This window comes from Rutidosis leptorrhynchoides, chromosome 3 (assembly GCF_046630445.1).
Source record: "Rutidosis leptorrhynchoides isolate AG116_Rl617_1_P2 chromosome 3, CSIRO_AGI_Rlap_v1, whole genome shotgun sequence".
In the NCBI taxonomy this organism is placed as follows: domain Eukaryota; kingdom Viridiplantae; phylum Streptophyta; class Magnoliopsida; order Asterales; family Asteraceae; genus Rutidosis; species Rutidosis leptorrhynchoides.
In genome coordinates this window covers 155140161-155166315 of record NC_092335.1, presented here as the reverse complement: position 1 = coordinate 155166315, position 26155 = coordinate 155140161, and the positions used below count along the sequence as shown (strand labels likewise).

Genomic DNA, 26155 nt, shown 5'->3' with positions numbered 1-26155 from the left:
TTACGGGGGAATCTACGAAAGCTGTCAGGCAAAGTCTACAGTAGTAGATACGATAAGATATGAATTCTGTCTATACACTATTCATGCAGTAAAACGTGTCTAGACTAAGAATGATAAGCAGGTAATTTCCGACAAGAAATGATAAGCAAAACTTTTGACATGCAGACACGGTCGAAGTCCAGACTCACTAATGCATCTAAACAACTATCAGTTAGACACACTAATGCAAGACCTGGTTCGCTAAGACCACCGTTCTGATACCTACTAAAATGCCCCGTTCATATACAATATAATTGATTCACAATAGTTGATTACATTGCGAGGTAATTGACCTCTATATGATACATTTTACAAACATTGCATTCGTTTTTAAAAGATAAACTTTCTTTACATCAAAAGTTGACGGCAAGCATACTATTTCATAATACCTCCAACTATAATTGACTTAATAATAATCTTGATGAACTCGACGACTCGAATGCAACGTCTTTTGAAATATGTCATGAATGACTCCAAGTAATATCTCTAATATGAGCAAATGCACGGCGGAAGATTTCTTTCATACCTGAGAATAAACATGCTTTCAAGTGTCAACCAAAAGGTTGGTGAGTTCATAGGTTTATCATAAAACAATAAAATTCATCATTTTGATAGTCCACAAGATTTAAATCCTGCATGGTACAAATGGGCCCGAATCCTATACCCACCTATAATGTACATGCGATATCTTTTAAATACAGTACACCTTTCTCATGTATGAAATCATCTTTCATAAATCTTAGTAACCGTACACATATCTTGTGCACAAAAATAACATACACATAACCTGTGTATAAAATCATTCTCTCGATACATAACATTCACTTTTCATTGCTTTCATAGCTTGGCTTGGTAACCGACCTTAACATATAATGCGCATAATAATATCCCCAAAACAGAACATCTTGTCTGTATAATAATCATATAAACTTCGAAGTACTAAACACCACGCTCACTAGCCCTTCCGTCTAGTGAACATTCTGGGTAGGGGTGTTAAACCCGATAGCTACCTTTAGGATTCGCGTCAATTAGGCGTGCACTAATTCTCAAAATTAGTGATGTTCCCTAATTCTTAGGTTACCAAGCAATAATAATTAGGGGAAAAATATTCATATCAATTGTGGCAATTATCACGTCCACATAATTCAATGGTGGCAATTATCACGTTCACATAATTCATTCGAGGAATGTTTTGCTTGTGTCTATCTCGTCAAACATTTATAAAAGCATTTCATGTATTCGCAGTTCAAAATGTATTTCAAAAGCATTTAATAAAGCAGTTGTAAAAGTAGCGCATGTATTCTCAGTCCCAAAAATGTAAAGAGTAAAAGGGAATCAAATGAACTCACCATACTGTATTTTGTAGTAAAAATACATATTACGACATTAAACAATGCAGGGTTGGCCTCGGATTCACGAACCTATATCATTTGTATATAAATTAAAATGTGTAATCGTAATCGAACAAGTTTATATATTATTTCTTAAATTATATATTATACTTATTTAGTTTGTGTATATATTTAAAATGTTTAATATCTATCTACTTAGTTATATTAATATATATATATATATATATATATATATATATATATATATATATATATATATATATATATATATATATATATATATAGTTAGTATTATATAAAAATATGATTAGTTTGTTATATATAAGTATTTATTTAAATATTGTTATTATGTAGGTATATAAACTATTAATATAATTATGATATATGTATTAAGTATATTTTTAGGTACAAAATATTTATTTGTAACAAAAATGGTTGTTTTGATAATAATGATTTACTAATAATAATAAATTTCTTAATATCGATAATACTAATAATAATAACTATATTCGTTAAAATCAATACTTATGTTAATAATAGTAATAGTAAAACTAATAATTACAAAAATGATATTAATACTAATATTAGTGAAAAATAATAATAATTTGTATGGTTTTTGTCATAACCCGTCCTTAACCATAAGAACGCGTTAGATAACGTATGATTTCATTGCGAGGTATTGACCTCTATATGAGACATTTTTGAAAGAAAACTGCATATATTATACATTACAAACCATAACCATTATTTTTGTTACAAGCTTAAGACAATAAAAAGAAGATTAACGTTTAGCGATAATCTTCGACTTACAAACTTTACAAATGATGACAACAACACGGTTTCTAGCATATTTTACAATACAACGTCTCGGATATGCAGTTTTATTTTTGACACAAACATGCGTACGCAAGATCCTGGTTAGATCCAACATGATGCAGCGGAAGCTTTAGAAATCACCTGAGAATAGACATGTTTTAAAAAGGTCAACATAAAGTTGGTGAGATATAGGTTTAATGCCGGCAGCAATATATATATAGACCACAAGATTTCGTATATAAACAGTTTAATAAAAGTATTCTAAGTGGTTGAGCACTTGGTAACCATACTTAACATTTTCACGTCGCATATTCCCTTTAATATGAAATCTTACTACACCGTACCAAGTGTAGTCACAAAACGAAGTACTGTGCAACCGTTGAATACTGGTCGTCCAGTCCGGTTGAGGTTGTCAGGCCCGATAGATCTATCAACAGGATTCGCGTTTACAATACCGCTGTAAATATTAGTTACCAAGCTACAGGGAAGTATGCCAGTGGTACAACTCAACGTAGAATATATTTTTCAGTTACTTGTGTCCATAATGTAAAACATAAAATACATGTATTCTCATCCCGAAATATTTAGAGTTTAAAAGTGGGACTATATACTCACCCTTGTCTTGATGATATATATATTTTGACTCGGTCTTCCGGTTGATATCACGAACCTATCCATATATAATATATCAATATGTTTTCATTTTAAAACAAACGTTATATATATATATATATACTTGTTATACTTTTAATACTTTGAATATTTCCTTAGTCCGAAGTTAGCTGTCCGAGGTTAGCAATTCAATTTTTAATGGTTCATTTTTAGATGTTTAATATACCCGCAATAAATAAAACCCCCAACGAAATAAATAAAACCCCAACGTATATGTATTGGTCGAGATTAATCTTGACCCATGGTACCGGTGTTGTCAAATGACGTGTTGCGTACATAAAGTACCGGTGTTGTCAAATGACGTGTTGCGTACAATCATGGGATCTTATGATTAATCTTCTCGTATTGTTTACGGGTGATCCTGAACCATATAAAATTGAATTATAAGTACATATATATAAAATATCATGTTATCTTAGAAATATGTGATTTATATCATTTTTTTTCCAATTGATCCCGTAGTTGAAATGATCTAGGATAACCAATTTTGTTTCGGTCATAGTTTCTTCGTTACAAATCCGTTTTCGTTGATTCAAATTGCCATCTTCTTGGATCGAGTTCTTCTTTAAGACTATGAACTGTAAATACCTTGGTTTGTATTCAAAATCATACGGCATAAGTGAAACATTAGTGAAACATATGAAGTTAAACATTTTTGTTACAACAAAATCATTTAATGACCATTTTTCCAAAAATACTTATACTTTGAAAAACCAAGTTTTACCTTGTTAAATTAACATATAAATAAGTTATGTTACATGTCTTGAAGTATTTTAAAAGTTAAGTTAGAAGGATCTATTTAGTTTGCAAACAAGTTTGAAAACATTCAAACTATGTTCTTGTTGTTAAACTTGTATACCACAAAATATGATAGCTATATATATATGAATTGAATAATGTTATGAACATAAATTCTACCTCAAGTTCCTTGGATAAGTTTGCTGTAAAAGAGGAGTAAGAAGCTAGAATCAAAAGGGTGATAGAAGTGGATGAAAGATTGGAAGTAAGTTGGTGTTCTTGGAAGGATTTCTTGAAGTGTTTTTGTATGGTTTTCTTATGGTGTTTTAGTATGGTTTTTGAAGCTAGATCTTCTTGGTAAGTTGCTGAAGTGTTATGGAGTTTAGAGTTCTTGAAAGAGTGTGTGTTTTTGCTAAGATAATTGAAGTGAAAGTGAATCAAAAATGGGAAATGAATGGAAGTATTTAAGGTGGTGATGGTGGCGTTTTTGATGGTGTACAAGGACAAAAGTTTTAGTTGTTTTCTTGTATAATTAGTCAAGCAATCATCCAAAAGTAATTACCTAGCTCTAAGGGCATGAATAATGGCTGGTTAGGTGGTGATTTTGATGTGTATTTACTATTAGTAAATACGTATAGGAGCTAGGTATGATACGAGTACAAATACTCTAGGTATACGTATAGAAATTTTGTGAAAAATGAAATGAGGATTCAAATATAGCTATCTTTTGTGAATACACTTATATGGTTTTATGTATTTAAGTTCTTTAAAAGTAATTAAATACATTACTTATACAATATATGTATAACATTATAAGTCTTAAGTATATATGTCAAATAACGTTACGTATTGTTATCGTTTTGAAAACTTAAGTTTGTAGTTTCAAAATACACATATAACTTGTTGTTATTAATATAAAATGAGGTATTAAAACATTCATTAATCATGTTAAATATGTATATATACATATATATACACAAACGTATAATTATCATATATTGTATAGTTCGTGATATCATCGGTCAAACTAGACGGTCAAACGTTGTGTAAAACTCTTTTCGGAAATATAAATCTAGACAATTTGGATTGCTTATCATGTTGGTAAGGTTTAATTTATGTAAATATTAATCTTATAAGTATAGAATGATCGAAAAAGTGCGGGTCGTTACATTACCTCCCCGTTAAATAAATTTCGTCCCGAAATTTTAGAATTGTACCTATATTGCGTTATCGAGAAACAAGTGTGGATACTTTTGCTTCATCTGATCCTCTCGTTCCCAAGTAAACTCGGGACCTCTTCTAGCATTCCAACGAACCTTAACAATCGGTATATTGCTCTGTTTGAGCTGTTTAACTTCACGGTCCATGATTTCGATTGGTTCTTCGACGAATTGTAGTTTCTCGTCGACATGGATTTCTTCAAGAGGAATGGTAAGGTCTTCCTTTGCAAGACACTTCTTAAGGTTCGAGACGTGAAAGGTATTATGTACTCCGGCGAGTTGTTGTGGTAACTCGAGTCGATAAGCTACCGGTCCAATGCGTTCGATGATCTTAAACGGGCCTACGTACCTTGGGTTCAGTTTACCCCTTTTGCCGAACTGTATTACACCTTTCCAAGGTGACACCTTTAGCATAACCATGTCCCCGACCTGAAACTCTAATGGTTTCCTTCGGACATCAGCGTAGCTCTTTTGGCGACTACGGGCTGTTTTCAATCTCTCCTTGATTTGCACTATCTTCTCAGTCGTTTCATGTATGATCTCGGGACCAGTTAAATGCCGATCTCCTACTTCATTCCAACAGATAGGAGATCTACACTTCCTTCCATACAATGCTTCGAATGGTGCAGCTCCAATGCTCGCATGATAACTATTATTATACGAGAATTCTGCTAACGGTAGATACTTATCCCATCCGTTTCCAAAATCGATCACACATGCCCTGAGCATATCTTCAAGAGTCTGAATTGTTCTTTCACTCTGCCCATCTGTCATAACCCGTCCTTAACCATAAGAACGTGTTAGATAACGTATGATTTCATTGCGAGGTATTGACCTCTATATGCGACATTTTTAAAAAGGAAAACTGCATATATTATACATTACAAACCAAACCATTATTTTTGTTACAAGCTTTAGACAATAAAAAGATGATTATCGTTTAACGATAATCTTCGACTTACAAACTTTACAAATGATAATAACAACACGATTTCTAGCATATTTTACAACACACGTCCTCGGATATGCAGTTTTATTTTTGACACAAATATGAGTACGCATGATCCTGCTTAGATTCAACATAATGCAGCGGAAGCTTTAATTATCACCTGAGAATAAACATGTTTAAAAACGTCAACATAAAGTTGGTGAGATATAGGTTTAGTGCGCAGCAATATATATATATAGACCACAAGATTTCGTATATAAACATTTCAATAAAAATATTCTAAGTGGTTGAGCACTCGGTAACCATACTTAACATTTTCACGTCGCATATTCCCTTTAATATGAAATCTTACTACACCGTACCAAGTGTAGTCACAAAACGAAGTACTGTGCAACCGTTGAATACTGGTCGTCCAGTCCGGTTGGGGTTGTCAGGCCCGATAGATCTATCAACAGGATTCGCGTTTACAATACCGCTGTAAATATTAGTTACCAAGCTACAGGGAAGTATGCCAGTGGTACAACTCAACGTAGAACATATTTTTCAGTTACTTGTGTCCATATCGTAAAACATAAAATACATGTATTCTCATCCCGAAATATTTAGAGTTTAAAAGTGGGACTATATACTCACTCTTGTCTTGATGATATATATATTTTGACTCGGTCTTCCGGTTGATATCACGAACCTATCCATATAATATATCAATATGTTTTCATTTTTAAACAAACGTTATAAATATATACTTGTTATACTTTTAATACTTTGAATAATTCCTTAGTCCGTAGTTAGCAGTCCGAGGTTAGCAATTCAATTTTAATGGTTCATTTTTAGATGTTTAATATACCCGCAATGAATAAATATAACCCCCAACGAAATAAATAAAACTCCCGTAAAACCCCATCATAAATGTATTGGTCGAGATTAATCTTGACCCATGGTACCGGTGTTGTCAAATGACGTGTTGCGTACATAAAGTACCGGTGTTGTCAAATGACGTGTTGCGTACAATCATGGGATCTTATGATTAATCTTCTCGTGTTGTTTACGGGTGATCCTGAACCATATAAAATTGAATTATAAGTACATATATATAAAATATCATGTTATCTTAGAAATATGTGATTTATATCATTTTTTTCCAATTGATCCCGTAGTTGAAATGATCTAGGATAACCAATTTTGTTTCGGTCATAGTTTCTTCGTTACAAATCCGTTTTCGTTGATTCAAATTGCCATCTTCTTGGATCGAGTTCTTCTTTAAGACTATGAACTGTAAATACCTTGGTTTGTATTCAAAATCATACGGCATAAGTGAAACATTAGTGAAACATATGAAGTTAAACATTTTTGTTACAACAAAATCATTTAATGACCATTTTTCTAAAAATACTTATACTTTGAAAAACCAAGTTTTACCTTGTTAAATTAGTATATACATAAGTTATATTACAGGTCTTGAAGTATTTTAAAAGTTAAGTTAGAAGGATCTATTTAGTTTGCAAACAAGTTTGAAAACATTCAAACTATGTTCTTGTTGTTAAACTTTTGTACCACAAAATAAGATAGCTATATATATATGAATTGAATAAGGTTATGAACATAGATTCTACCTCAAGTTCCTTGGATGAAGTTGCTGTAAAAGAGAAGTAAGAAGCTAGAATAAAAAGGGTGATGGAAGTGGATGAAAGATTGGAAGTAAGTTGGTGTTCTTGGAGGGTTTTCTTGAAGTGTTTTTGTATGGTTTTCTTATGGTGTTTTAGTATGGTTTTTGAAGCTAGATCTTTATGGAACTTTGCTGGATTGTTATGGAGTTTAGAGAGTAATAAAGAGTGTGTGTTTTTAGTTAAGAGATTGAAGTAAAAATGAATCAAAAATGATGATACATATATACTCCTAAAAATGTGATCTTTAAGGATAACATGACAAAATTCTAGTTTGTATTTTTTGTAATTAGTCTTGCAATGATTCAAAAGTAATTACCTAGCTCTAAGGGCATGAATAATGGCTGGTTAGGTGGTGATTTTGATGTGTATTTACTATTAGTAAATACGTATAGAAGCTTGGTATGATACGAGTACAAATACTCTAGGTATACGTATGGAAATTTTGTGAAAAATGGAATGAGGATTCAAATATAGCTATCTTTTGTGAATACACTTATATGATTTTATGTATTTAAGTTCTTTAAAAGTAATTAAATACATTACTTATACAATATATGTATAACATTATAAGTCTTAAGTATTTATGTCAAATAACGTTACGTATAGTTATTGTTTTGAAAACTTAAGTTAGTAGTTTCAAAATACACATATAACTTGTTGTTATTAATATAAAATGAGGTATTAAAACATTCCTTAATCATGTTAAATATGTATATATACATATATATACACAAACGTATAATTATCATATATTGTATGGTTCGTGATATCATCGGTCAAACTAGACGGTCAAACGTTGTGTAAAACTCTTTTCGGAAATATCAGTCTCGACAATTTGGATTGCTTATCATGTTGGCAAGGTTTAATTTATGTAAATATTAATCTTATAAGTATAGAATGATCGAAAAAGTGCGGGTCGTTACATTACCTCCCCGTTAAATAAATTTCGTCCCGAAATTTTAAAATTGTACCTATTTTGCGTCATCGAGAAACAAGTGTGGATACTTTTGCTTCATCTGATCCTCTCGTTCCCAAGTAAACTCGGGACCTCTTCTAGCATTCCAACGAACCTTAACAATCGGTATATTACTCTGTTTGAGCTGTTTAACTTCACGGTCCATGATTTCGATTGGTTCTTCGACGAATTGTAGTTTCTCGTCGACATGAATTTCTTCAAGAGGAATGGTGAGGTCTTCCTTTGCAAGACACTTCTTCAGGTTTGAGACGTGAAAGGTATTATGTACTCCAGCGAGTTGTTGTGGTAACTCGAGTCGATAAGCTACCGGTCCAATGCGTTCGATGATCTTAAACGGGCCTACGTATCTTGGGTTCAGTTTACCCCTTTTGCCGAAACGTATTACACCTTTCCAAGGTGACACCTTTAGCATAACCATGTCCCCGACCTGAAACTCTAATGGTTTCCTTCGGACATCAGCGTAGCTCTTTTGGCGACTACGGGCTGTTTTCAATCTCTCCTTGATTTGCACTATCTTCTCAGTCGTTTCATGTATGATCTCGGGACCAGTTAAATGTCGATCTCCTACTTCATTCCAACAGATAGGAGATCTACACTTCCTTCCGTACAATGCTTCGAATGGCGCAGCTCCAATGCTCGCATGATAACTATTATTATACGAGAATTCTGCTAACGGTAGATATTTATCCCATCCGTTTCCAAAATCGATCACACATGCCCTGAGCATGTCTTCGAGAGTCTGAATCGTTCTTTCACTCTGTCCATCGGTTTGTGGATGATATGCGGTACTCATATCCAACCGAGTTCCTAGTGCCTCCTGTAGTGATTGCCAGAATTTGGAGGTAAATCTACTATCACGATCGGATATAATGGAAATAGGTATTCCATGCCTTGAAACAACTTCCTTTATATACAATCGTAATAGTTTCTCCATTCTATCCGTTTCCTTTATAGGCAAGAAATGTGCAGACTTGGTGAGACGATCAACAATCACCCAAATGGTGTCGTATCCCCAGGCAGTCTTTGGTAACTTCGTGATGAAATCCATGGTAATACCATCCCATTTCCATTCTGGGATTTCTGGTTGTTGAAGTAACCCTGACGGCTTCTGGTGTTCTGCTTTAACCTTGGAACAAGTTAAACACTCCCCAACATATGTTGCAACGTCTGTTTTTAAATTAGGCCACCAATAATGCGTCTTAAGATCTTGGTACATCTTTCCAACTCCAGGATATATCGAATATCTTGTCTTATGTGCCTCGTTCAATATCAACTTCCTTAATCCACCCAACTTCGGTACCCAAATACGATTTGCAAAATATCGAATTCCATCTTCCCGCATAACGAGTTGCTTCTCATACTTCTTCATTATTTCATTTCCTTTATTTTCTTTAGTAAGTGCTTCTCGTTGAACTTCTTTGATTTGTGAGTTGAGATTCATACGAATTTTTATGTTCATTGCTCGAACTCGAATTGGTTCTCGTTCCTTTCTGCTTAAAGCATCGGCCACCACGTTCGCCTTTCCGGGATGATAACGAATTTCACAATCATAGTCGTTTATTAACTCGACCCACCTACGTTGCCTCATGTTCAATTGTTTCTGATCAAAAATATGTTGAAGGCTTTTATGATCAGTAAACACAGTGAATTTAACCCCATACAAGTAGTGTCTCCACATCTTCAATGCAAACACGACTGCTCCCAATTCTAGATCATGCGTCGTATAATTCCGCTCGTGAATCTTCAATTGTCGGGATGCAAATGCAATTACTTTCTTTCGTTGCATAAGAACACAACCAAAACCTTGTCGCGAAGCGTCACAATATATTTCAAAATCATCGTTCCCTTCAGGTAACGATAAAATAGGCGCCGTAGTTAACTTCTTCTTCAATAATTGAAATGCGTTCTCCTGCTCCGAGGTCCATTCGTATTTCTTCCCTTTTTGCGTTAATGCTGTCAACGGTTTAGCTATTCGGGAAAAATCTTGAATAAACCTTCTATAATAACCGGCTAAACCCAAAAATTGGCGTATCTGCATTGGTGTCTTAGGAGTCTCCCATTTTTCAATGGCTTCAATTTTTGCTGGATCAACCTGAATTCCTTTGCTATTAACAACGTGACCAAGAAATTGCACTTCTTTCAACCAGAAAGCACACTTAGAAAATTTAGCATACAGTTGTTCTTTTCTCAACAACTCCAGTATCAACCTTAAATGCTCTTCATGCTCTTGCTCACTCTTGGAATAGATAAGAATATCATCAATGAAAACGATAACAAACTTATCTAAATACGGACTACAAACTCGATTCATGAGGTCCATGAATACAGCTGGCGCATTCGTCAATCCAAACGGCATAACCAAAAATTCGTAATGACCATAACGTGTCCGAAAAGCAGTTTTCGGAATGTCCTCTTCTTTGACGCGTAGTTGATGATAGCCCGATCTTAAGTCGATTTTTGAATAAACACATGATCCTTGCAATTGATCAAATAAGTCATCAATTCTCGGTAGTGGATACCGATTCTTGATAGTTAACTTATTTAATTCACGATAGTCTATACACATCCTAAAAGATCCATCTTTCTTCTTAACAAACAAAATTGGAGCTCCCCACGGTGAAGTACTCGGTCGTATGAATCCACGGTCCAGTAATTCTTTTAACTGACTTTGAAGTTCTTTTAACTCGGATGGTGCAAGTCTATATGGAGCACGAGCCACTGGTGCAGCTCCTGGTACTAAATCTATTTGAAATTCTACCGATCTAAATGGAGGTAATCCCGGCAATTCTTCCGGAAAAACTTCGGGAAAATCTCTTGCCACAGGCACGTCATTGATGCACTTCTCTTCCTTTTCGACTTTATTAACATGTGCTAAAATAGCGTAACATCCCTTTTCTAAACACTTTTTGGCTTTCAAACAGCTAATGAGTTTTAGCTTTGAATTACCCTTCTCTCCATAAATCATCACCGGTATTTTATCCTTACCAGGAATACGAATTGCCTTCTTAGCACAAACAACTTCCGCTCCTATTTTGGACATCCAGTCCATGCCGACTATTACATCAAAACCTCCCAATTCTACGGGTATTAAGTCGATTTTAAATGTTTCTCCGGCTAAATTTATTTCACAATCACGACAAATTTTATCGGCTTCAATTAGTTTACCATTAGCTAACTCAATCAAGTACTTAGCATCTAAAGGTAATGATGAACAATTCAATTTAGTGTAAAAATTTATACACACGTAGCTTCTATCGGCGCCAGTATCAAATAAAATAGATGCTGATAAGTTATTAATGGTAAACGTACCCGTAACAAGTTCCGGGTCTTCTCGTGCCTCTCTAGCATTAATAACAAACGCTCTTCCACGTGCAGGTCCGCCATTCTGATTCGGGCACTGACTCTTATAGTGACCTTGTTTTCCACAACCAAAACAAGTAATGGTAGCCAAAGCAGTTCTATTTGCGTTGGTGGCAGGAGTCTTGTTGCCATTTGTAACGAGAGCCTTACAATCTTCCGCAAGATGACCTTGTCGATTACACTTGGTGCATAACACACTACAGTAACCAAAGTGATGTTTGTGGCAACGGTTGCATAAAGGATTTTGTCCTTTATAACCAAAGCTTAAACCACTACCCGCACCTTGCGTGTTTTCTTGTTTCTTAAAAGATTGTTGTTGGTTACCTCGATCATAACTTCCATTCCACTTTTTCTTGTTTCCCAATACCTTCACCTCAGTATTGAATGCTTTCTTGTCCAAAATGACCTGATCCATTAGCTCGTTCGCCATGGTTATAGCTTCATGAATTGTCTTAGGTTTCGATGCTGTAACATTTGCCTTGACCTTTTTGGGCAAACCAGCTTTGTACATTTCAATCTTCCGTGCTTCGGTTGGGACCAATTCAGGACATAGTAAAACTAATTCCATGAATCGCTGGTTGTAGTTGGTGATTTCAGTACCAACCACCTTCAAACTTCGTAACTCATCTTCTAACTTAATAACCTCATTCCTTGGACAATACTCGGTGATTATCATTGCTTTGAATTCTTCCCATGGAGTATCATAAGCTACATCTCCTCCTACCGCCTTCACATAATTCTTCCACCATGTGAGTGCACTATCTTGTAAAGTGCACGATGCATACTTAGTCATGTCTTTTTCATCACAACCGCTGATTTTGAACACCGTCTCCATCTTTTCTATCCATCGGGTTAAACCGATAGGTCCTTCCGTTCCACTGAATGATGATGGCTTGCAAGCTTGGAACGTCTTGTAGGAGCATCCTACACGAGGATTTGGATTAACTGCAGTAGCTCTTGCAGCCTCAACCCATAACATTCTGTCGTTCACTCGCTGGTTGATGAGTTCCTCGAGTTCTTGTTCCGTCATTCGATTCAATCGCGCCATTTCCTAATGAAAGAAAATAATTATTCACATGGATTATTATAGATGTAGTGTGTATTTATAGTACATTATAGCTTATTAATAATATGAACTAGGTATTATTATAAAAGCCTTTTCTTCTTATTAGCGTTTTATAATTATATCTTGGGTAGTACCTACCCGTTAATGTTCATACTTAATAGCTTAGTACAGAATCAATTACTACAATCTAAATAATACTTAACCATGGAAAATTATTGCATTTCATACTTCAATATTTTACATATGCTTATCTTACATCGAACATTAAGCAAACCACACTATTAATATTATACAAAACATTATTCGGTTCCATGGTTTAATACGGCAGTGCATCGTTCGGTCTATTTTCTAGGACGTTTAGACACAAAGATTTGCTTAACGCTTATCCTAACTGTCTGCCTATATTTTGGCTGTGGGACTGAAGAACTGGATGCCGGGACAGAACGAATAGGAATAGCGGGGATAGGGGTGGTAGTGTTGAGTGGAATTGGTGCCACATCATTCTCATTAAACTCGGAATTTGGATTTTCTAATTCATTAGCCTTTCGTTTCTTTCCTAGTTCGAACTCGTCTTTTGTAATTTCCTGTATTTCTTCCTCGGGTTCACTTTCCTCCTCGGGTTCACTTTCCTCCTCGGGTTCACTTTCCTCTTCGGGTTCACTTTCCGATATTTCAATAGTTGGTTCATCCGGAAATTGTGAGTCTTCCCCAAAAATACCACTTTCGTCATCGGATATGTTAATGACTGAAACACAATCTGAAGATTCTGATTCGGAGTCGTTGATTGTGATAACAATTTTTGAGCTCGACATCTATCACACAACAACTAACCCATTAGTACTTATATAATATTTACATATAAATTTTAACCAACAGTGATAAGCAATGGTTTTTTTTAAATCAGACCCGGTCAAAGTCCAGACTTTACTAATGTATCCTAACGACTTCTCGGTTAGACACACTAATGCAAACCTGGTTCGCTAAGACCAACGCTCTGATACCACATGTCATAACCCGTCCTTAACCATAAGAACGTGTTAGATAACGTATGATTTCATTGCGAGGTATTGACCTCTATATGCGACATTTTTAAAAAGGAAAACTGCATATATTATACATTACAAACCAAACCATTATTTTTGTTACAAGCTTTAGACAATAAAAAGATGATTATCGTTTAACGATAATCTTCGACTTACAAACTTTACAAATGATAATAACAACACGATTTCTAGCATATTTTACAACACACGTCCTCGGATATGCAGTTTTATTTTTGACACAAATATGAGTACGCATGATCCTGCTTAGATTCAACATAATGCAGCGGAAGCTTTAATTATCACCTGAGAATAAACATGTTTAAAAACGTCAACATAAAGTTGGTGAGATATAGGTTTAGTGCGCAGCAATATATATATATAGACCACAAGATTTCGTATATAAACATTTCAATAAAAATATTCTAAGTGGTTGAGCACTCGGTAACCATACTTAACATTTTCACGTCGCATATTCCCTTTAATATGAAATCTTACTACACCGTACCAAGTGTAGTCACAAAACGAAGTACTGTGCAACCGTTGAATACTGGTCGTCCAGTCCGGTTGGGGTTGTCAGGCCCGATAGATCTATCAACAGGATTCGCGTTTACAATACCGCTGTAAATATTAGTTACCAAGCTACAGGGAAGTATGCCAGTGGTACAACTCAACGTAGAACATATTTTTCAGTTACTTGTGTCCATATCGTAAAACATAAAATACATGTATTCTCATCCCGAAATATTTAGAGTTTAAAAGTGGGACTATATACTCACTCTTGTCTTGATGATATATATATTTTGACTCGGTCTTCCGGTTGATATCACGAACCTATCCATATAATATATCAATATGTTTTCATTTTTAAACAAACGTTATAAATATATACTTGTTATACTTTTAATACTTTGAATAATTCCTTAGTCCGTAGTTAGCAGTCCGAGGTTAGCAATTCAATTTTAATGGTTCATTTTTAGATGTTTAATATACCCGCAATGAATAAATATAACCCCCAACGAAATAAATAAAACTCCCGTAAAACCCCATCATAAATGTATTGGTCGAGATTAATCTTGACCCATGGTACCGGTGTTGTCAAATGACGTGTTGCGTACATAAAGTACCGGTGTTGTCAAATGACGTGTTGCGTACAATCATGGGATCTTATGATTAATCTTCTCGTGTTGTTTACGGGTGATCCTGAACCATATAAAATTGAATTATAAGTACATATATATAAAATATCATGTTATCTTAGAAATATGTGATTTATATCATTTTTTTCCAATTGATCCCGTAGTTGAAATGATCTAGGATAACCAATTTTGTTTCGGTCATAGTTTCTTCGTTACAAATCCGTTTTCGTTGATTCAAATTGCCATCTTCTTGGATCGAGTTCTTCTTTAAGACTATGAACTGTAAATACCTTGGTTTGTATTCAAAATCATACGGCATAAGTGAAACATTAGTGAAACATATGAAGTTAAACATTTTTGTTACAACAAAATCATTTAATGACCATTTTTCTAAAAATACTTATACTTTGAAAAACCAAGTTTTACCTTGTTAAATTAGTATATACATAAGTTATATTACAGGTCTTGAAGTATTTTAAAAGTTAAGTTAGAAGGATCTATTTAGTTTGCAAACAAGTTTGAAAACATTCAAACTATGTTCTTGTTGTTAAACTTTTGTACCACAAAATAAGATAGCTATATATATATGAATTGAATAAGGTTATGAACATAGATTCTACCTCAAGTTCCTTGGATGAAGTTGCTGTAAAAGAGAAGTAAGAAGCTAGAATAAAAAGGGTGATGGAAGTGGATGAAAGATTGGAAGTAAGTTGGTGTTCTTGGAGGGTTTTCTTGAAGTGTTTTTGTATGGTTTTCTTATGGTGTTTTAGTATGGTTTTTGAAGCTAGATCTTTATGGAACTTTGCTGGATTGTTATGGAGTTTAGAGAGTAATAAAGAGTGTGTGTTTTTAGTTAAGAGATTGAAGTAAAAATGAATCAAAAATGATGATACATATATACTCCTAAAAATGTGATCTTTAAGGATAACATGACAAAATTCTAGTTTGTATTTTTGTAATTAGTCTTGCAATGATTCAAAAGTAATTACCTAGCTCTAAGGGCATGAATAATGGCTGGTTAGGTGGTGATTTTGATGTGTATTTACTATTAGTAAATACGTATAGAAGCTTGGTATGATACGAGTACAAATACTCTAGGTATACGTATGGAAATTTTGTGAAAAATGGAATGAGGATTCAAATATAGCTATCTTTTGTGAATACACTTATATGATTTTATGTATTTAAGTTCTTTAAAAGTAATTAAATACATTACTTATACAATATATGTATAACATTATAAGTCTTAAGTATTTATGTCAAATAACGTTACGTATAGTTATTGTTTTGAAAACTTAAGTTAGTAGTTTCAAAATACACATATAACTTGTTGTTATTAATATAAAATGAGGTATTAAAACATTCCTTAATCATGTTAAATATGTATATATACATATATATACACAAACGTATAATTATCATATATTGTATGGTTCGTGATATCATCGGTCAAACTAGACGGTCAAACGTTGTGTAAAACTCTTTTCGGAAATATCAGTCTCGACAATTTGGATTGCTTATCATGTTGGCAAGGTTTAATTTATGTAAATATTAATCTTATAAGTATAGAATGATCGAAAAAGTGCGGGTCGTTACACCATCGGTCTGCGGATGATATGCGGTACTCATATCCAAACGAGTTCCTAGTGCCTCCTGTAGTGATTGCCAAAACTTTGAGGTAAATCTACCATCACGATCGGATATAATGGAAATAGGTATTCCATGTCTTGAAACAACTTCCTTTATATACAATCGTAATAGTTTCTCAATTCTATCCGTTTCCTTTATAGGCAAGAAATGTGCAGACTTGGTGAGACGATCAACAATCACCCAAATGGTGTCGTATCCCCAGGCAGTCTTTGGTAACTTCGTGATGAAATCCATGGTAATACCATCCCATTTCCATTCTGGGATTTCTGGTTGTTGAAGTAACCCAGACGGCTTCTGGTGTTCTGCTTTGACCTTGGAACAAGTTAAACACTCCCCAACATATGTTGCAACGTCTGTTTTTAAATTAGGCCACCAATAACGTGTCTTAAGATCTTGATACATCTTTCCAACTCCAGGATGTATCGAGTATCTTGTCTTATGTGCCTCGTTCAATATCAACTTCCTTAATCCACCCAACTTCGGTACCCAAATACGATTTGCAAAATATCGAATTCCATCTTCCCGCATAACAAGTTGCTTCTCATACTTCTTCGTTATTTCATTTCCTATATTTTCTTTAGTAAGTGCTTCTCGTTGAACTTCTTTGATTTGTGAGTTGAGATTCATGCGAATTTTTATGTTCATCGCTCGTACTCGAATTGGTTCTCGTTCCTTTCTGCTTAATGCGTCAGCCACTACATTCGCTTTCCCGGGATGATAGCGAATCTCACAATCGTAGTCGTTTATCAGCTCGACCCACCTACGTTGCCTCATGTTCAGCTGTTTCTGATCAAAAATATGTTGAAGGCTTTTATGATCAGTAAACACAGTGAATTTAACCCCATACAAGTAATGTCTCCACATCTTTAATGCAAACACGACTGCTCCTAATTCTAGATCATGCGTCGTATAATTTCGCTCGTGAATCTTCAATTGTCGGGATGCGAATGCAATAACTTTCTTCCGTTGCATAAGAACACAACCAAAACCTTGTCGCGAAGCGTCACAATATATTTCAAAATCATCGTTCCCTTCTGGTAACGATAAAATAGGCGCCGTAGTTAACTTCTTTTTCAGTATTTGAAATGCGTTCTCCTGCTCCGAGGTCCATTCATATTTCTTCCCTTTTTGCGTTAACGCTGTCAACGGCTTAGCTATTCGGGAAAAATCTTGAATAAACCTTCTATAATAACCGGCTAAACCCAAAAATTGGCGTATCTGTGTTGGTGTCTTAGGAGTCTCCCATTTTTCAATAGCTTCAGTTTTTGCTGGATCAACCTGAATTCCTTTGCTATTAACAACGTGACCAAGAAATTGCACTTCTTTCAACCAGAAAGCACACTTAGAAAATTTAGCGTATAGCTGTTCTTTTCTCAACAACTCTAATATCAACCTTAAATGCTGCTCATGCTCTTGCTCACTCTTGGAATAGATAAGAATATCATCAATGAAAACGATAACAAACTTATCCAAATACGGACTACAAACTCGATTCATGAGGTCCATGAATACAGCTGGCGCATTTGTCAACCCAAACGGCATGACCAAAAATTCGTAATGACCATAACGTGTTCGAAAAGCAGTTTTCGGAATGTCCTCTTCTTTGACACGTAGTTGATGATAGCCCGATCTTAGGTCGATTTTCGAATAAACACATGATCCCTGGAGTTGATCAAATAAGTCGTCAATTCTCGGTAGTGGATACCGATTTTTGATAGTTAACTTATTTAATTCACGATAATCTATGCACATCCTAAAAGATCCATCTTTCTTTTTAACAAATAGAATCGGAGCTCCCCACGGTGAAGTACTTGGTCGTATGAATCCACGGTCTAGTAATTCTTTTAACTGACTTTGAAGTTCTTTTAATTCGGACGGTGCAAGTCTATATGGCGCACGAGCCACTGGTGCAGCTCCTGGTACTAAATCTATTTGAAATTCTACAGATCTAAATGGAGGTAATCCCGGCAATTCTTCCGGAAAAACTTCAGGAAAATCTCTTGCCACAGGCACGTCGTTGATACACTTTTCTTTCTTTTCGACTTTATTAACATGTGCTAAAATAGCGTAACATCCCTTTTCTAAACACTTCTTGGCTTTCAAACAGCTAATGAGTTTTAGCTTTGAATTACCCTTCTCTCCATAAATCATCACCGGTATTTTATCCTTACCAGGAATACGAATTGCCTTCTTGGCACAAACAACTTCCGCTCCTATTTTGGACATCCAGTCCATGCCGACTATTACATCAAAACCTCCTAATTCCACGGGTATTAAGTCGATTTTAAACGTTTCTCCGGCTAGATTTATTTCACAATCACGACAAATTTTATCGGCTTTAATTAGTTTACCATTAGCTAACTCAATCAAGTACTTAGCATCTAGAGGTAATGATGAACAATTCAATTTAGTGTAAAAATTTCTACACACGTAACTTCTATCGGCGCCAGTATCAAATAAAATAGATGCTGATAAGTTATTGATGGTAAACGTACCCGTAACAAGCTCCGGGTCTTCTCGTGCCTCTCTAGCATTAATAACAAACGCTCTTCCACGTGCAGGTCCGCCATTCTGATTCGGGCACTGGCTCTTATAATGACCTTGTTTTCCACACCCAAAACAAGTAATGTTAGCCAAAGCAGTTCTATTTGCGTTGGTAGCAGGAGTCTTGTTACCATTTGCATTTGTAACGAGAGCCTTACAATCTTCAGCAAGATGTCCCTGTCGATTGCATTTGGTGCACAACACACTACAGTAACCAAAGTGATGTTTGTGACAACGGTTGCATAAAGGACTTTGTCCTTTGTAACCAAAGCCTGAACCGCTACCCGCACCTTTCGGGGTTTCTGGTTTCTTAAAAGATTGCTGTTGGTAACCTCGATCATAATTTCCGTTCCACTTCCTTTTGTTACTCGATACCTTCACCTCAGTAGTGAATGCTTTCTTATCCAGAATGACCTGATCCATTAACTCGTTCGCCATGGTTATAGCTTCATGAATTGTCTTAGGTTTCGATGCTGTAACGTTTGCCTTGACCTTTTTGGGCAAACCACCTTTGTACATTTCAATCTTCCGTGCTTCGGTTGGAACCAATTCAGGACATAGTAAAACCAATTCCATGAATCGCTGATTGTAGTTGGTGATTTCAGTACCAACCACCTTCAAACTTCGTAACTCATCTTCTAACTTAATAACCTCATTCCTTGGACAATACTCGGTGATTATCATCGCTTTGAATTCTTCCCATGGAGTATCATAAGCTACATCTCCTCCTACCGCCTTCACATAATTCTTCTACCATGTGAGTGCACTATCTTGTAAAGTGCACGATGAAAACTTGGTCATGTCTTTTTCATCACAACCACTGATTTTAAACACCGTCTCCATCTTTTCTATCCATCGGGTTAAACCGATCGGTCCTTCCGTTCCACTGAATGATGATGGCTTGCAAGCTTGGAACGTCTTGTAGGAACATCCTACACGAGGATTTGGATTAACTGCAGCAGCTCTTGCAGCCTCAACCCATAACATTCTGTCGTTCACTCGCTGGTTGATGAGTTCCTCGAGTTCTTGTTCCGTCATTCGATTCAATCGCGCCATTTCCTAATGAAAGAAAATAATTATTCACATGGAATATTATAGATGTAGTGTGTATTTATAGTACATTTATAGCTTGTTAATAATATGAACCAGGTATTATTATAAAAGCCTTTTCTTCTTATTAGCGTTTTATAATTATATCTTGGGTAGTACCTACCCGTTAATGTTCATACTTAATAGCTTAGTACAGAATCAATTACTACAATCTAAATAATACTTAACCATGGAAAATTATTGCATTTCATACTTCGCTATTTTACATATGCTTACATCAAACTTTAAACAAACCACACTAATAATATTATACAAAACATTATGTGATTCCTTGGTTTAATACGGTAGCGCATCATTTGGTCTATTTCCCAAAACATTTATGTCCAGGGAATCCCCCAACGCGAATCCTAGCTGTCTCCCTACGTTTTGGCTGAGGTGCCGAAGAACTAGATGCGGGGATAGCACTAATAGGAATAGCGGGGATAGGGGTGGTAGTGTTTAGTGGAGTTGGTGCCACATCATCCTTACTAAACTCGGGATTTGAATTTTCTAATTCATTAGCCTTTCGTTTCTTTCCTAGTTCGAACTCGTCTTTTGTAATTTCCTGTATTTCTTCCTCGGGTTCACTTTCCTCCTCGGGTTCACTTTCCTCCTCGGATTCACTTTCCTCCTCGGGTTCACTTTCCTCCTCGGGTTCACTTTCCGATATTTCTATAGTTGGTTCATCCGGAAATTGTGAGTCTTCCCCAAAAATACCACTTTCGTCATCGGATATGTTAATGACTGAAACACAATCTGAAGGTTCTGATTCGGAGTCGCTGAATGTGATAATAAGTTTCGAGCCCGACATCTATCACACAACAACTAACCCATTAGTACTACATAATATTTACATATAAATTTTAACCAACAGTGATAATGGTTTTTTTTTTAAATCAGACCCGGTCAAAGTCCAGACTTTACTAATGTATCCTAACGACTTCTCGGTTAGACACACTAATGCAAACCTGGTTCGCTAAGACCAACGCTCTGATACCACATGTCATAACCCGTCCTTAACCATAAGAACGCGTTAGATAACGTATGATTTCATTGCGAGGTATTGACCTCTATATGAGACATTTTTGAAAGAAAACTGCATATATTATACATTACAAACCATAACCATTATTTTTGTTACAAGCTTAAGACAATAAAAAGAAGATTAACGTTTAGCGATAATCTTCGACTTACAAACTTTACAAATGATGACAACAACACGGTTTCTAGCATATTTTACAATACAACGTCTCGGATATGCAGTTTTATTTTTGACACAAACATGCGTACGCAAGATCCTGGTTAGATCCAACATGATGCAGCGGAAGCTTTAGAAATCACCTGAGAATAGACATGTTTTAAAAAGGTCAACATAAAGTTGGTGAGATATAGGTTTAATGCCGGCAGCAATATATATATAGACCACAAGATTTCGTATATAAACAGTTTAATAAAAGTATTCTAAGTGGTTGAGCACTTGGTAACCATACTTAACATTTTCACGTCGCATATTCCCTTTAATATGAAATCTTACTACACCGTACCAAGTGTAGTCACAAAACGAAGTACTGTGCAACCGTTGAATACTGGTCGTCCAGTCCGGTTGAGGTTGTCAGGCCCGATAGATCTATCAACAGGATTCGCGTTTACAATACCGCTGTAAATATTAGTTACCAAGCTACAGGGAAGTATGCCAGTGGTACAACTCAACGTAGAATATATTTTTCAGTTACTTGTGTCCATAATGTAAAACATAAAATACATGTATTCTCATCCCGAAATATTTAGAGTTTAAAAGTGGGACTATATACTCACCCTTGTCTTGATGATATATATATTTTGACTCGGTCTTCCGGTTGATATCACGAACCTATCCATATATAATATATCAATATGTTTTCATTTTAAAACAAACGTTATATATATATATATACTTGTTATACTTTTAATACTTTGAATATTTCCTTAGTCCGAAGTTAGCTGTCCGAGGTTAGCAATTCAATTTTTAATGGTTCATTTTTAGATGTTTAATATACCCGCAATAAATAAAACCCCCAACGAAATAAATAAAACCCCAACGTATATGTATTGGTCGAGATTAATCTTGACCCATGGTACCGGTGTTGTCAAATGACGTGTTGCGTACATAAAGTACCGGTGTTGTCAAATGACGTGTTGCGTACAATCATGGGATCTTATGATTAATCTTCTCGTATTGTTTACGGGTGATCCTGAACCATATAAAATTGAATTATAAGTACATATATATAAAATATCATGTTATCTTAGAAATATGTGATTTATATCATTTTTTTTCCAATTGATCCCGTAGTTGAAATGATCTAGGATAACCAATTTTGTTTCGGTCATAGTTTCTTCGTTACAAATCCGTTTTCGTTGATTCAAATTGCCATCTTCTTGGATCGAGTTCTTCTTTAAGACTATGAACTGTAAATACCTTGGTTTGTATTCAAAATCATACGGCATAAGTGAAACATTAGTGAAACATATGAAGTTAAACATTTTTGTTACAACAAAATCATTTAATGACCATTTTTCCAAAAATACTTATACTTTGAAAAACCAAGTTTTACCTTGTTAAATTAACATATAAATAAGTTATGTTACATGTCTTGAAGTATTTTAAAAGTTAAGTTAGAAGGATCTATTTAGTTTGCAAACAAGTTTGAAAACATTCAAACTATGTTCTTGTTGTTAAACTTGTATACCACAAAATATGATAGCTATATATATATGAATTGAATAAGGTTATGAACATAAATTCTACCTCAAGTTCCTTAGATAAGTTTGCTGTAAAAGAGGAGTAAGAAGCTAGAATCAAAAGGGTGATAGAAGTGGATGAAAGATTGGAAGTAAGTTGGTGTTCTTGGAAGGATTTCTTGAAGTGTTTTTGTATGGTTTTCTTATGGTGTTTTAGTATGGTTTTTGAAGCTAGATCTTCTTGGTAAGTTGCTGAAGTGTTATGGAGTTTAGAGTTCTTGAAAGAGTGTGTGTTTTTGCTAAGATAATTGAAGTGAAAGTGAATCAAAAATGGGAAATGAATGGAAGTATTTAAGGTGGTGATGGTGGCGTTTTTGATGGTGTACAAGGACAAAAGTTTTAGTTGTTTTCTTGTATAATTAGTCAAGCAATCATCCAAAAGTAATTACCTAGCTCTAAGGGCATGAATAATGGCTGGTTAGGTGGTGATTTTGATGTGTATTTACTATTAGTAAATACGTATAGGAGCTAGGTATGATACGAGTACAAATACTCTAGGTATACGTATAGAAATTTTGTGAAAAATGAAATGAGGATTCAAATATAGCTATCTTTTGTGAATACACTTATATGGTTTTATGTATTTAAGTTCTTTAAAAGTAATTAAATACATTACTTATACAATATATGTATAACATTATAAGTCTTAAGTATATATGTCAAATAACGTTACGTATTGTTATCGTTTTGAAAACTTAAGTTTGTAGTTTCAAAATACACATATAACTTGTTGTTATTAATATAAAATGAGGTATTAAAACATTCATTAATCATGTTAAATATGTATATATACATATATATACACAAACGTATAATTATCATATATTGTATAGTTCGTGATATCATCGGTCAAACTAGACGGTCAAACGTTGTGTAAAACTCTTTTCGGAAATATAAATCTAGACAATTTGGATTGCTTATCATGTTGGTAAGGTTTAATTTATGTAAATATTAATCTTATAAGTATAGAATGATCGAAAAAGTGCGGGTCGTTACAGTTTTTATAATAACAATAATAATAATCCTAATCCTAATCCTAATCATATTAATAATAGTAATACTTATATTAGTAGTAGTCTTATAAAATCAATAATAACGATAATAATAATAATAATATTTAGTGATATTACTAATAATGATAATAATTTTAATTTTAGTAATAATAACAATGATTAATAATAATAAAGTTTATCATAAGTAATAACACTAATAATAATAATAATACTAACAATAATAACAAATAATAATAATAGTAATCAGTAATATTAATAACATAAAAATAACAATAATAATAATTATTTTTAAAAGAACAAGAAACTACCTCAAGGTTTTTCTAAAAATAAACGCCTCAGACAGGACTCGAACCCGCGACCTCCCGATAACCCAAACCATCCCTTAACCACTTCTCTGCTTTTGTTTTTGTTTTTTTTATAACTCAGCTCAAGTCTATATTTCTAATATATCTGTTATTTCTTCTCCATTAGCTTTAATCGACAAAGAAAATAATCATGCTGCTTCTCGGCCCAACCATAACATATAAGACTTCGGCCCAGCAGGAATTTTATGATGGACCTCGGCAAAAACTATGCAGCAGTTGTAATGTTTCCAAGGTGGTTGTCTTACAATCGGTTTACAAACACGAAGAAGAAGAAAGAAAAAAAATAAGAAGATAGAAAAGAAAACAAAATAACACTAGCTCGATTGTGAGAGTTTGTATAGGGTGCCGGCGGTGGGTGATAAGACCATGAAGGTGGCCGGTGATAATAGTTGTGATGGTGGAGAAGATGGCGGAGATGGTTGTGAGGTGATTCTCCTACGAAGTAGTAGTAACAAAAGGTGATGATAAAATGAAGGTGACGGTTGGTGATTCATGGTATTTTACGAGGGTGATTAAAGAAGAAAGGGAGAGAGATAGCAAATGGTGGAGGGTGGTGGCGATTAGCTTGGGTGGTGTAGGTGGTTCGGTTTATCTCCCTCTGTATGTGTAAGATGCATATTAATAATAACTAATTAATAATAATAAAACTACTTTTTGAAATCACATGGAGAATAGAAGGGGAGTTAGTAATATACAGTTCAGCAGCCGGGTAATTCTACAGGCAGTTTTCTCCCGGAGTGTTATCGTGTCCATTGCTAAACAGTTAATATATAAAAGTATTCCTAGAACTCCCAAATTTTCAATTTAAGTCCATTTATTTATTTTGGTCATTACCTGTTTAAAACCTAATAAAAAAGATTTGTTAATTATTTATTTTCTGTTTCAAATGCAATATACGGAGTACTAAAATTTAATCTAGAAAGGTAAAAATATTTTTACCAAATCTAAAATCTTCATAATCGATTTAGAGTTCCATTTTTATTTTAAATATTCATAAGCTCGTATTAGATCAATATGAACACTAGCAAAATGTCAACCGAGTATTACAATTATTCACTATTTATGTTCAAAATCATTTATTTTTAATATATTTTCTTTCTATATAGGAACAGATTTAAATAGTAAATTTATCTACTAAAATGAATATATTATGTATTCTTAAACAAATAGATTTAAGATGATTTTTATATTTACAAGTAATATTTATACACATATATCTATATATTTATAGTAATAGTTTTTATTACATGACATATTATTTTACATTTTTATTTCCAACAAATAAATCATATATCATTTCAAATAATATTTCAATTTATTATATGTATAAATATATATATATATATATATATATATATATATATATATATATATATATATATATATATATATATATATATATATATATATATATATATATATATAAATATACATATATCTATTTACAATTAGTTGTTCGTGAATCGTCGGAAATGGTTGAAGTCAAATGAATGCACAAAAATAGTTCAAAAATTTTGAGACTCAACATTACATACTTTGCTTATTGTGTCGGAATCATAATAAGATTAAGTTTAAATTTTGGTCGAAAATTCCCGGGTCGTCACAACACCGATGAATTTGAAGATATTCTCGATTCCATCCGCAAATCAACAATTGATTTCACGCTACACTTAACAGAA

At 34.1% G+C, this 26155-nt stretch overlaps 1 pseudogene; it reads left to right on the top strand.

The window, feature by feature from the left end:
- The window catches only part of LOC139900515 (enolase-like), a 77938-nt pseudogene extending 52852 nt beyond the window's left edge, over positions 1–25086 (top strand).
- Positions 25087–26155: the final 1069 nt, after the last annotated feature.